The 12,906-nt window shown below is 45.4% G+C and overlaps 1 protein-coding gene and 1 long non-coding RNA gene across 5 annotated transcripts in view; one reads left to right on the top strand and one right to left on the bottom strand.

Moving 5' to 3' along the window:
• Positions 1-12,906, bottom strand: part of rfx4 (regulatory factor X, 4) — a 128,126-nt gene that overhangs the window by 11,576 nt on the left and 103,644 nt on the right. The window lies entirely within an intron of this gene.
• Positions 1-12,906, top strand: part of LOC140735006 (uncharacterized) — a 133,023-nt gene that overhangs the window by 55,215 nt on the left and 64,902 nt on the right. For both annotated transcript variants that reach the window (XR_012100655.1, XR_012100656.1), the window contains exon 4: positions 4,003-4,110. This is a non-coding gene — a long non-coding RNA (uncharacterized lncRNA). The remainder of the gene's footprint in view (positions 1-4,002; positions 4,111-12,906) is intronic.

The raw sequence follows: 12,906 nt of genomic DNA, 5'->3' as shown, positions 1-12,906 counted from the left end.
ATACTTTGATAATACAATTATAGTCACCATCTACCCAGACAGCCCTCTCTCACATCTGCATCGTTCCAGTTGAACTTAGCAGCTGCCTTCAGGACCAAGAATCCCTCAAGGCAAGGGATCCTGCTCCGCTGGCTAATTCATGTTCTCAGGCCAGTGTTCTCCTGCAGACACAGAGGACTGCCAGTGCTGGAAACTACAGCTAGAAACAGACTTCCAGAGGAACTCAGCAGGTCAGGCAGCAACTGTGGAGGCAGATGTATGTATTGGCATCTTGGGTTCCTCCTGGATTCTGTCCTTAATCTTTTCCTATTCATGAGTGCATCTTCCCACTGGTGATGGGGCCCTGTAATGACACTATGCTAACTGCTACACACCCCCTGGAATAATTCCCACCCTCCCCATAAATCTGAGCTACCTGTGCGCTTAGATGGAACTGGACCTCTTGGCTTCTGGCACTTAGATGAAATGATTTGAAAGTCCTCAGAGGCTTCCAAATTAAAGCTTTCTCCAATTTCTCGTCACCTTCTCTTTTCTCATTCCTCATTCTGGCTCCGCTATCACCCCTTCTCTTCACCTGCCCATCACCTCCCTCTGTTCCCCTCCTCCTTCCCTTTCTCCCATGGTCCATTCTCCTCTCCTATCAGATTCCTTCTTCTTCAGCCCTTTACTTTTTCCACCCAGCTTCTCACTTCATCACCCCTCCCCCACTGACTTTCCCCATCATCTGGTCATATCCTCTCCCTTCCCCCCACCTTCTTATGCTGGCTTCTTCCCGCCCTTCCTTTGCAGTCCTGTTGAAGGGTCTTAGCCTGTTTAATCTTCTCCATAGATGCTGCCTGACCTGCTGAGTTGCTGCAGCACTTTGTGTGTGTTGCTCAAAGACTAATCCTGCCTGTTTCTGTGTCAGTAAGAAACTGTAGCTGCCCCACATAACGCCGACTCACATCTTCCCCAGCCATTTCCATCGTAGGTATGGCTGTGAATCCCAGCTTTTCATTTTGGCTGTTTCACAGCATTCAGGTGTTTGCCCTTCCTGTGTGAGCAGTTCGTTCCACCTGACTGTGCCTGGATTCATGTTCACACTTTGACAACACCTCATAATTTTGTATACCTCTATCAAATTTCCTCTCAGTCTTCTATGCTCCAAGGAATAAATTCCTAACCTATTCAATCTTTCCTTAGTACTCAGTTCCTCCAAACCCAGCAACATCCTTATAGATTTTCTCTGTATTCTTTCAACCTTATTTACATCTTTCCTGTAGGTAGGTAACCAAAACTGCACCCAACACTCCAAATTAGGTCTCACTAATGTTTTATACAACTTCAACATAACATCCCATTCCTGTATCAATACATTGATTTATGAAGGCCAATGTGCCAAAAGCTTTCTTTATGACCCTATCTACCTGTGATGCCACTTTCAATGAATTATGGACCTGTATTCCCAGATCCCCTTGTTCTACCACAATCTCAGTGCCCTACCATTCACCGTGTAAGACCTACCCTGGTTGGTCCTCCGTAAGTGCAACACCTTGCACTAGTCTACAATCAATCCCATCTGCCATTTTTCAGCCCATTTTTCCAGCTGGTCCAGATTCCACAGCAAATCATGATAGCCTTCCTCTCTGCAGTCCTTTTCTCCTCACCATTCCCTCAGTGTCTTCCTGCTCTCTCTGAACAACTAAGAAGACCATAAGACTTAGGAGCAGAATTATGTCCTCTCCGCCATCCGTCATAGCTGATTTAATATCCCTCTTAATCCCATTATCCTGCCTTCTCCCTACCTCCTTATATGCCTTGACTTATCAAGAAACTATCAATCTCTGCTTTAAATATACTCAGTGACTTGGCCTCCACAGCCACCTCTGGTAATGAATTCCACAGATTCACCACTCCCTGGTTAAAGAAATTTAGACAATAGACAACAGGTGCAGGAATAGGCCATTCAGCCCTTTGAGCCAGCACCGCCATTCAATGTGATCATGGCTGATCATTCACAATCAGTACCCCGTTCCTGCCTTCTCCCCATATCCCTTGACTCCGCTATCTTTAAGAGCTCTATCTAACTCCTTCTTGAAAGCATCCAGAGAATTGGCCTCCACTGCCTTCTGAAGCAGAGCATTCCATAGATCCACAGATCTCTGGGTGAAAAAGTTTTTCCTGAACTCTGTTCTAAATGGCCTACCCCTTATTCTTAAACTGTGTCCTCTGGTTCTGGACTCCCCCAACATCGGGAACATGTTTCCTGCCTCTAGCGTGTCCAATCCCTTAATAATCTTACATGTTTCAATCAGATCCCCTCTCATCCTTCTAAATTTCAGTGTATACAAGCCCAGTTGCTCCAATCTTTCAACATATGACAGTCCCGCCATCCTGGGAATCAACCTCGTGAACCTACGCTGCACTCCCTCAATAGCAAGAATGTCCTTCCTCAAATTTGGAGACCAAAACTGAACACAATACTCCAGGTGTGGTCTCACCAGGGACCTGTACAACTGCAGAAGGACCTCTTTGCTCCTATACTTAACTCCCCTTGTTATGAAGGCCAACATGCCAAGAGCTTTCTTCACTGCTTGCTATACCTGCATGCTTACTTTCAGTGACTGATGAACAAGGGCACCTAGATCTCGTTGTACTTTCCCTTTTCCTAACTTGACACTATTCAGATAGTAATCTGCCTTCCTGTACTTGACACCAAAGTGGATAACCTCACATTTATCCACATTAAACTGCAGCTGCCATGCATCTGCCCACTCACCCAACCTGTCCAAGTCACCCTGCATTCTCCTAACATCCTTCTCACATTTCACACTGCCACCCAGCTTTCTATCATTTGCAAATTTGCTAATGTTGCTTTTAATCCCTTCATCTAAATCATTAATGTATATTGTAAATAGCTGCAGTCCCAGCACCAAGCCTTGCAGTACCCCACTAGTCACTGCCTGCCATTCTGAAAAGGACCCGTTAATCACTACTCTTTGTTTCCTGTCTGCCAACCAATTTTCTATCCATGTCAGTACCCTACCCCCAATACCATGTGCTCTAATTTTGCCCACTAATTTCCTATGTGGGACCTTATCAAAGGTTTTCTGAAAGTCCAGGTACACTACATCCACCGGCTCTCCCTTGTCCATTTTCATAGTTACATCCTCAAAAAATTCCAGAAGATTAGTCAAGCATGATTTCTCCTTCATAAATCCATGCTGACTCGGACCGATCCTGTAACTGCTATCCAAACGTGTTGCTATTTCATCTTTTATAATTGACTCCAGCATCTTCCCCAGCACTGATGTCAGGCTAACGGGTCTATAATTCCTTGTTTTCTCTCTCCCTTCTTTCTTAAAAAGTGGAATAACATTAGCTACCCTCCAATCCACAAGGAATGATCCTGAATCTATAGAACATTGGAAAATGATTACCAATGCGTCCATGATTTCTAGAGCCACCTCTTTAAGTACCCTGGGATGCAGACCATCAGGCCCTAGGGATTTATCAGCCTTCAGTCCCATCAGTCTAACCAACACCATTTTCTGCCTAATATGAATTTCCTTCAATTCCTCCGTTACCCTAGGTCCTCTGGCCACTATTACATCTGTGAGTTTGTCTGTGTGTTCCTTTGTGAAGACAGATCCAAAGTACCTGTTCAACTCCTCTGCCATTCCCTTGTTCCCCATAATCAATTCACCCATTTCTGCCTTCAAGGGCCCAACTTTGGTCTTAACTAATTTTTTCCTCTTCACATACCTAAAGAAGCTTTTACTATCCTCCTTTATATTCTTGGCTAGCTATATTCTTGGCTCCCTTCGTACCTCATCTTTTCTCTCTGTATTGCCTTTTTAGTTATCTACTGTTGCTCTTTAAAAGTTTCCCAATCCTCTGGCTTCCCGCTCATCTTTGCTATTACTTTTCATTTATGTTCTAAATGGACAGAGTCTAAACTAATACCAGTCACTTTGCCACAGGACTACCCCTCACTTCCTCTCATCTCCATTTTGTTTCCAGGGTTCAGTGTCCTGACATGCATCAGGCTGAATAACTTTGGCCAGTGTTGTGAAGAAGTGCTTGGAGCCAGAAAGTAACCAGACGTCTATCTCTTCTACCCACTACATAGTGAGTATCTACGTTTTCAAGTTGTCAATTATGCAAATTTTGTCAGTGGAATTGAGTTAATAAACAAATGTACTGTGGATTATTCAACCTGGTCTGTTCAGGGATGGATTTGAAGGTTTGAGAAGAAATCACCTGTGATACCAAGTTTGGGGGTGTAGTGGACAGTGAGGAAGGCTCTCAAATCTTGCAGTAGGATCTGGTCCAGCTGGAAAAATTGGCTGAGAAATAACAGATGGAATTTAGTGCAGACAAGTGCAAGTTGTTGTGCTTCGGTTGGACCAACCAAGGTAGGTCTTACACAGTGAACAGTAGAGCACTGAGGAGTGTGGTAGGATAAAGGGATCTGGGAATACAGGCCCATAGTTCTTTCAAAGTGGTGTCACAGGTAGATAAGGTTGTAAAGAAAGCTTTTGGCACGTTGGTCTTCATAACTCAAAGTATTAAGTACAGGAGGTGGGATGTTATGTTGGAGTTGTATAAGACGTTGGTGAGGCCTAATTTGGAGTATTGTGTGCAGTTTTGGTCACATACCTACAGGAAAGATGCCAATAAGATTGAAAGAGTGCAGAGAAAATTTACAAAGATGTTGCAGGGACTTGAGCATCTGAGTTATAGGAAAAACTTGAATTGGTTAGGACTTTATTCTGTAAAAGAGGGGAGATTTGATAGAGGTATACAAAATTATGAGCATTATAGATAGGATAAATGCAAACAGGCTTTTTCCACTTAAGTCTGGTGACACTAGAAGATTAGAACTGGAGGTCATGGGTTAAGGGTAAAAGGTGAAATGCTTAAGGGGAACATGAGAGAGAACTTCTCACTCAGAGGTTGGTGAGAGTGTAGAACGAGTTGCCTGTGGAAGTGATGGATGTGGGTATGATTGCAATATTTAAGAGAAGTTTGGATAGGTACATGGGCGGTAGGGGTATGGAGAGTGCTGGTCTGGTGCAGATGGATAGGACTAGGCACAATAATAACTCAGTACAAACAAGATAGACTGAAGGGCCTATTTCTGTATAATATTTCCCTATCATTCTATGGCATTGGTGCCCAGATCTAAAGAGTTTCACTGTGGCCAGGTCAGTAGATCCAGAGAACATTGAGTGGTCAACACTGTGCTCTTGTGCTGTCCATTGCAACTGAAGACAGATGTCCTGCTAAATGAGGTGCTGAATGAGGATAGTAAAGATGAACTCTTGAGCTCAAGATCTGCCTCATTGTGGCCCTTGCACTTTATCATATGCCTGCTCTGCACTTTCTCTGTAGCTTTTACACACTATTCTGCATTGTTTCCTCTTGAGGTAGTATCTTTGCGCTACCAGCTGTGAAAGGAGAGACCAAACAACCAAGAGCCAGCCACTAACTCGACCTAGCCCAAACAACTTTCTTCAAAAGATGGCATCTGTCATTAAGGACTCCTATCACCCAGGACATGACCTCTTCTCACTGCTACCATCAGGGAGGAGGTACAGGAGCCTGAATACTCACACTCAACGATTTAGGAATAGTTTCTTCCACACCATCATCAGATTTCTGAACGGACATTGAACCCATGTACACTACCTCAATATATTTTTCCTCTCTTTTAGCATGACGTATTTAATTAATTTATATATATATATGTATTTCTTATTGTAATTTATATATTTTTATTATTACGTATTGCAACATATTACTGCCACAAAACAAATTCCATGACATATGCCAGTGACATTAAACCTGTTTCTGGTCCTGAAACAGCAGTGTCCCAAACACTTACCCCCTCCTCCCGCCTGCTGGTCAAGCTGCTTACTGAGCCTGATTGAAGTGGCCAGGGCTGGACCATCTGTTCGGATGTCTGCCCAGGCCACCACAATCACCCTTCACACTCCACATCCGCTGACACGAAGAGCTCTTCAGCACATCGAGGCTGAAACACTGCGTTCCAGTGATGTCAGCAAGTACAAAGGCTATAGTTGTTGGAAGGCTCTTTGACAGGAAGTTTCATTAGACAGGTCAGCTCGCGATGGGGGACTTTAAAATGGCATTGATTGCATCCAAGTAATGGGAAAGATTACAGGGGTGTTTATAGAGAAATAACAGAGGTCAGAAATTCTTGGAGCAGTACGCAGTTAAATCTCAATCTCTCTCCCTTTCCCCCCTCTCTCCCCCCCTCTCTCCCCCCTCTCTCCCCCCTCTCTCCCCCTCTCTCCCCCCCTCTCTCCCCCTCTCTCCCCCTCTCTCCCCCTCTCTCCCCCCTCTCTCCCCCCTCTCTCCCCCCTCTCTCCCACCTCTCTCCCCCCCTCTCTCCCACCTCTCTCCCCCCTCTCTCCCCCTCTCTCCCCCTCTCTCCCCCTCTCTCCCCCTCTCTCCCCCCCCTCTCTCCCCCTCTCTCTCCCTCTCCCTTGACTCTCTCTCCCTCTTTTCTCTCCCTTTCTCTTTCTCTCTGTCTTTCTTTCCCCTCTCTCTGTCTGTCTGTCTCTCTCCGTCTCTCACACACACACACACACACTCTCTCTCTCTCTCTCCTATTCCCCTTCGCTGAAGTTCAAGTAAAAAGAATAAAGTCCCTCTCATTCAGATTTGTACGCCAGCCATTATGCAAAGTGTGAATGAGGGCTCTGTTTAAACAGCAAAACATTTGCCTTCAGAGTGCGTTGTTGGGTTCACAGACTCCGAGGCCGCTCTTATAGATGAAGAAAATAGCTCAGTTGGCTAATTCCTGATTTAACTGTTTCCCAGCTAATCCCGTCCATGTCACCCAGAACATTCCCGATGCTGGCAGCTAAATTCTTGCAGAAACTCACTGCACACACTCTCACATATCCAACATAGCCACGTAATATCAGGCCAGCAGGGCTCAGTACACAGGCTGGTATTAAGTTAAATAAATACTGATCACTTCAGAAGTCCCAGCAGCAAGCCAGCGAACCCCTACCCCGCAGCCCAGCCCCATGCCCTGCAGGGGTAACAGGAGACTTTGGTTCATATGACACACACAAAATACTGGGGAAGCTCAGTGAGTCTGGCAACATCTGGAGAGGAATACACATTGATCTCGGCCCAAAATGTTGAATGTTTATGCCCCTCCATAGATGCTGCCTGACCTGCTGTGTTCATCGGGCATTGTGTGGCTGTTTCTGTGGATTTTTCAGCATCTGCAGAATATAGTGTGTTTATGGCGTGCACAATAAAGGGTCACAGAAAAAGTGCAGTCCCAGCTGACAATAGGGCAAAAGGGTCAACGCTCCATCTTATTTACTGTTTACTACTCTGATTTCAATGGAATTATCAGATGTCCTTAACTCCAGTAGTACACGCTTTCAGACTTTTGTATCTTCTACCTGATGGGAGAGGGAAGAAGAGAGAATTTTGCAATGGGAGGGGCTCTTGATGATATTATCTGCTCTGCCTCATTCACTGCCCAAAATGACAACTTCATAGATGCTGCCTGAACTGCTAAGTTCCTCCTGCAAGTTCTGGGTGTAGATCTGGATTTCCAGCACCTGCAGAATCATTTGTGTCTGGTTCATGTGAAGGAGTAGACAGTGGCCCTGTTCCTGTGCTCTGATTGTGACAGTCTACCCGACCCTGTTCCTGTTGTCCCAATGTGACAGTTTGTACTGGCCCTGTTCCTGTGCTCCCGTTGTGACGGTCCACACTGACCTTGTTCCTGTGCTCCCATTGTGACAGCCTGCACCACCCTGTTCCTGTGTTCTGATTGTGAGGGATTACACCAGCCCTGTTCCTGAGCTGTCTGCAGTGTGCAGACTGCAATGGCCCCGTACCTGAGCTCCCATTGTGACGGTCTACTGTGCTTCCTGCATTATGAGAGCCTGCAATGGCCCTGTTCTTGTGTTCCCTGCATTGTGACAGTCTGCACCGACCCTGTTTCTGAGCTCCCATTGTGAGGGTCTGCCCAGTCCTGTTCCTGAGCTCCCATTGTGAGGGTCTGCCCAGTCCTGTTCCTGAGCTCCCATTGTGAGGGTCTGCCCAGTCCTGTTCCTGAGCTCCCATTGTGAGGGTCTGCCCAGTCCTGTTCCTGAGCTCCCATTGTGACAGTCTACACTGGCCTTGTTCCTTTGCTCCCAATGTGACAGTCTACAGTGGCCTTGTTCCTTTGCTCCCATTGTGACAGTCTACACTGGCCTTGTTCCTTTACTCCCAATGTGACAGTCTACACTGGCCTTGTTCCTTTACTCCCAATGTGACAGTCTACTCTGGCCTTGTTCCTTTGCTCCCAATGTGACAGTCTACACTGGCCTTGTTCCTTTACTCCCAATGTGACAGTCTACTCTGGCCTTGTTCCTTTGCTCCCAATGTGACAGTCTACACTGGCCTTGTTCCTTTGCTCCCAATGTGACAGTCTACACTGGCCTTGTTCCTTTGCTCCCAATGTGACAGTGTGCACTGGCCTTGTTCCTTTGCTCCCAATGTGACAGTCTACACTGGCCTTGTTCCTTTGCTCCCAATGTGACAGTCTACAGTGGCCTTGTTCCTTTGCTCCCAATGTGACAGTCTACACTGGCCTTGTTCCTTTGCTCCCAATGTGACAGTGTGCACTGGCCTTGTTCCTTTGCTCCCAATGTGACAGTGTGCACTGGCCTTGTTCCTTTGCTCCCAATGTGACAGTGTGCACTGGCCTTGTTCCTTTGCTCCCAATGTGACAGTGTGCACTGGCCTTGTTCCTTTGCTCCCAATGTGACAGTCTACACTGGCCTTGTTCCTTTGCTCCCAATGTGACAGTCTACAGTGGCCTTGTTCCTTTGCTCCCAATGTGACAGTCTACACTGGCCTTGTTCCTTTGCTCCCAATGTGACAGTGTGCACTGGCCTTGTTCCTTTGCTCCCAATGTGACAGTGTGCACTGGCCTTGTTCCTTTGCTCCCAATGTGACAGTGTGCACTGGCCTTGTTCCTTTGCTCCCAATGTGACAGTGTGCACTGGCCTTGTTCCTTTGCTCCCAATGTGACAGTCTACTCTGGCCTTGTTCCTTTGCTCCCAATGTGACAGTCTACACTGGCCTTGTTCCTTTGCTCCCAATGTGACAGTCTACTCTGGCCTTGTTCCTTTGCTCCCAATGTGACAGTGTGCACTGGCCTTGTTCCTTTGCTCCCAATGTGACAGTCTACACTGGCCTTGTTCCTTTACTCCCAATGTGACAGTCTACAGTGGCCTTGTTCCTTTGCTCCCATTGTGACAGTTTGCACCCTATCGCAGGGACACACAGTGACACTCAATTACTGACGCCCAGTTCATCCTGGTGACCCTGGCATAGTCAAACACAGACTGAGTGAGAAGTGCTGGGTAACACAGGAAGAGCTGACACTGGGCAGAGTTCTCAGGACTCACAGACTGAATAGAATCATATAATATCTTCAGCCCATCTAGTCCTTGCTGAACTATTATTCTGCTTAGTCCCATCAACCTGCACCCAAACCATAGCCCTCTGTAAACCTCTCATCCATGTACCTGTCCAAAAGTCTCTTAAACATTGAAATCGAAAATTCATCCACCACTTCTGCTGGCAGCTCGTTCCACAGTCTCACGCCCCTCTGAGTGAAGAAGCTCCGCCTCATGTTCTGATTAAATATATCACATTAACCCATGACCTCTAGTTCCAGTTTCATGCAAGCTCAGTACCCTATCTGTACCATTCAAAATGGAGTTTACATCTGTTAAATCTCCTCTCATTCTCTTATGCTCATGAAACAAATCAAAAAAGTTCTGCTTGAGTACTGTCTTCATTTCTGGTCACCACACTATCAGAAGGCCAGAGGAGGGTACAGAGGGGATTGGTATTGGTGAATTGGTTCTTGTTGTCACATGTACCGAGATACAGTGAAAAACTTATCTTGCATGGTGTTCATACAGATCATTTCTGTAGTTGTTCAAATGGCCAACTAACTAATCTCTTCTGCCTATGCAATGTCCATATCCTCCCCTTTCCGTCAAATTCATCTGCCTATCCAAACATCTCTTAAATGTCCCTAATGTTTCTGGCTCTACACTGCCACAGGCAGCACATTCCAGACACTGACCACTCTCTGTGTAAAAAACATGGCCCTTACATCTCCTTTGAAATTACCCCCCCCCCCCACCTCCTTAAATGCATGCCATCTGGTATTAGACATTTCAACCCTAGGAAAAAGATATTGTCTTTATACTCTATCTATACCTCTCATGATTTTTATAAACCTCTATTAGGTCTCCCCTCAACCTCAGTCACACCAGAGAAAACCATAAGATGAGATAAAATGGCCCAAGTTTGTCCAGCAGTAGGAACAAACTCCACAGGATAGTTCAAAGAGTCATAGGTTAAATGTACGGAGGGAGACCGTGTAGGGACAGTAGAGAAGAACGGAGAAGGGGTTGCAAATCGGGTGGAGAGCACTTCCAGGGAGCTAGCACAGACATGATGGGCTAATTGGCCTCCAGTGGGATAGCCCAGGTATTTATGGGTTAAATGGCTTCCTTCTCTGCTTGATTAAACAAAGATGCCAATTACTGGAGAGGTTCCCAATGATGGGAATGGAGATATTGGAAGCTGGTTCTGTGTGAGTCCTTACCACAGGTACAAGAGGAAAGGCTGAGGTGTGTGAAACAGCTGGAGAGCAGGTGGTGAGTACATGGTGAAAGATTAGTGTCACTGGTAATAGAGAGACTGTGTTTACGGTTGGTCAAACAGGAGAGACAGCATTAGAGCAGAGAGATCTGGGAATATAGATCCATGATTCCTTGAATGAGGTGTCACAGGTAGAGAGGATCATAAAGTTTTTAGCACATTTAACCTTAATAAATTAAAATACAGGAACATGCTGCCAGCGAATTCGATTTCAACATTTAAGAGAAAATTGTATAGGTATGTGGATGGGAGGGGTATTGAGGGCTATGGTCCAGGTGCAGGTTGAAGGGACTAGGCAGATTAATAGTTCAGCATGGCGTAGATGGACAGAATGGTCTGTTTCTGTCTTGTGGTGCTGCCTGAGTCTATGAGAGGCCTTAGTGAGGGATTGATTACTTACGGTAAAATACAATCGATCATTGATGATCTAATAATAAATGTGATTATCAGTAATGAACAAACACGAGGAAATCTGCAGATACTGGAAATTCAAACAACACACACAAAATGCTAGTGGAACACAGCAGGCCAGGCAGCATCTATAGGAAGAAGCACTGTCGACGTTTCAGGCCGAGACCCTTGGTCAAGACACTTCTTCAGAGTAGGCATCACTGGCAGAGGCTTTGCAGTAGTGATATAAAGAGCAAACACGAGGAAATCTTCAGATGCTGGAAATTCAAACAACACACACAAAATGCTGGTGGAACACAGCAGGCCAGGCAGCATCTATAGGAAGAAGCACTGTCGACGTTTCGGGCCAAGACGAGACGAAGGGTCTCGGCCTGAAATGTCGACAGTGCTTCTGCCTATAGATGCTGCCTGGCCTGCTGTGTTCCACCAGCATTTTGTGTGTGTTATCAGTAATGAACTTTGTGTTTTGCCTAAATTTAATTTCTTGATAGATTCAATATTATATCCCTTCATCAAAGAGCCAGACACGAAATCCTTGTTTGTCACAGCTTCAGGAACACATGCCGAGAATACTTGAGGAATGAGAGATGGCCAACATGCCAAGATGCAATTTAAGGCACCATTCTTCATTGTTAAACATCCTGGAAAATCAGCCCCAGAAAATAAAAGGTCCCTTTTCTATCTTATGCTTCTAAATCTAGAAACTCCACAGATATAAACTGGTGCGGAACAGCCAAACAGAAATAGTTCTTTCCACATATAAATTCTTACGGGCTATGTATTCAAAAGAATGATTAATTATCAGCTTCACGACACTGTAGCATCCTGAATTTGAGCAATAAGGAGATATTGGCAATTCATAGAGTCATAGAACAGTACAGTACAAAAACAGGTCCTTTGGCCCATCTAGTCTGTGACAAAACATTAATCTGTCTAGTTCCATTGACCTGCACCCAGACTCTAGCCCTCAATACCCCTACCATCCAGGTACATATCCAATTTTCCTACAATACTCCTTGCATTGAAATATACGCAGCTCAGAACATTACTCCCACTGTGCCCTTTTGATTCCTGATCTTGTATGCAGGTCTTAACAATATCTTTCTCCACAACCTCTCCATTAACTGTTCTGGCATTCTGATTCCCATCCCCCTGCAACTCTTGTTTAAACCTTCACAGTGCTACACCAACAAACTTCCCACTAGGATATTAGTCCCCCTTCAGTTCAAGTACAGATCCCACCTTCCCTGGAAGAGAGCCTAGTTATTCAAAAATTTGAAGCCCTCCCTCCTACACCAACCCTTAGCCACATGTTAAATTGTATAATCTTCCTATTTCTGGCCTCACTATCATGTGGAATGGGGAGCAATCCTGAGATTACAACCTGGAGGTCCTGGCCTTTAATTTAGCACCTAACTCCCTGAACTCACTTTACAGGATCTCGTCAGTTGTCCTACCCATGTCATTGGTATGGACATTGACCACAACCTTAGGCTGCTCACCCTCCCACTTCAGAATGCTGTGGACTCAAAATGAGACATCCCTGAACCTCGAATCTGTGTGGGTTGTTTTCTCTGGAGTAGTGGAGGCTGAGGGGAGAGATTGAGGTTTATAGAATTAGAAGAGACAGAGTAGACAGATAGTCTTAATTCAGGGTACAGATAATAAAAATAATAACTTATTTATAGAGGACTTTTCATACAGCTGATGTAGTTCGAAGTGCTTTACAATGGGATAAAGTGCAAACATGAAAATAAAAGACAAAAAGATGTTAGATAAAAG

This window comes from Hemitrygon akajei, chromosome 10 (assembly GCF_048418815.1).
Source record: "Hemitrygon akajei chromosome 10, sHemAka1.3, whole genome shotgun sequence".
Lineage (NCBI taxonomy): Eukaryota > Metazoa > Chordata > Chondrichthyes > Myliobatiformes > Dasyatidae > Hemitrygon > Hemitrygon akajei.
Note: the sequence above shows the minus strand (reverse complement) of the source record. Positions and strands in the feature narration are given on the sequence as shown.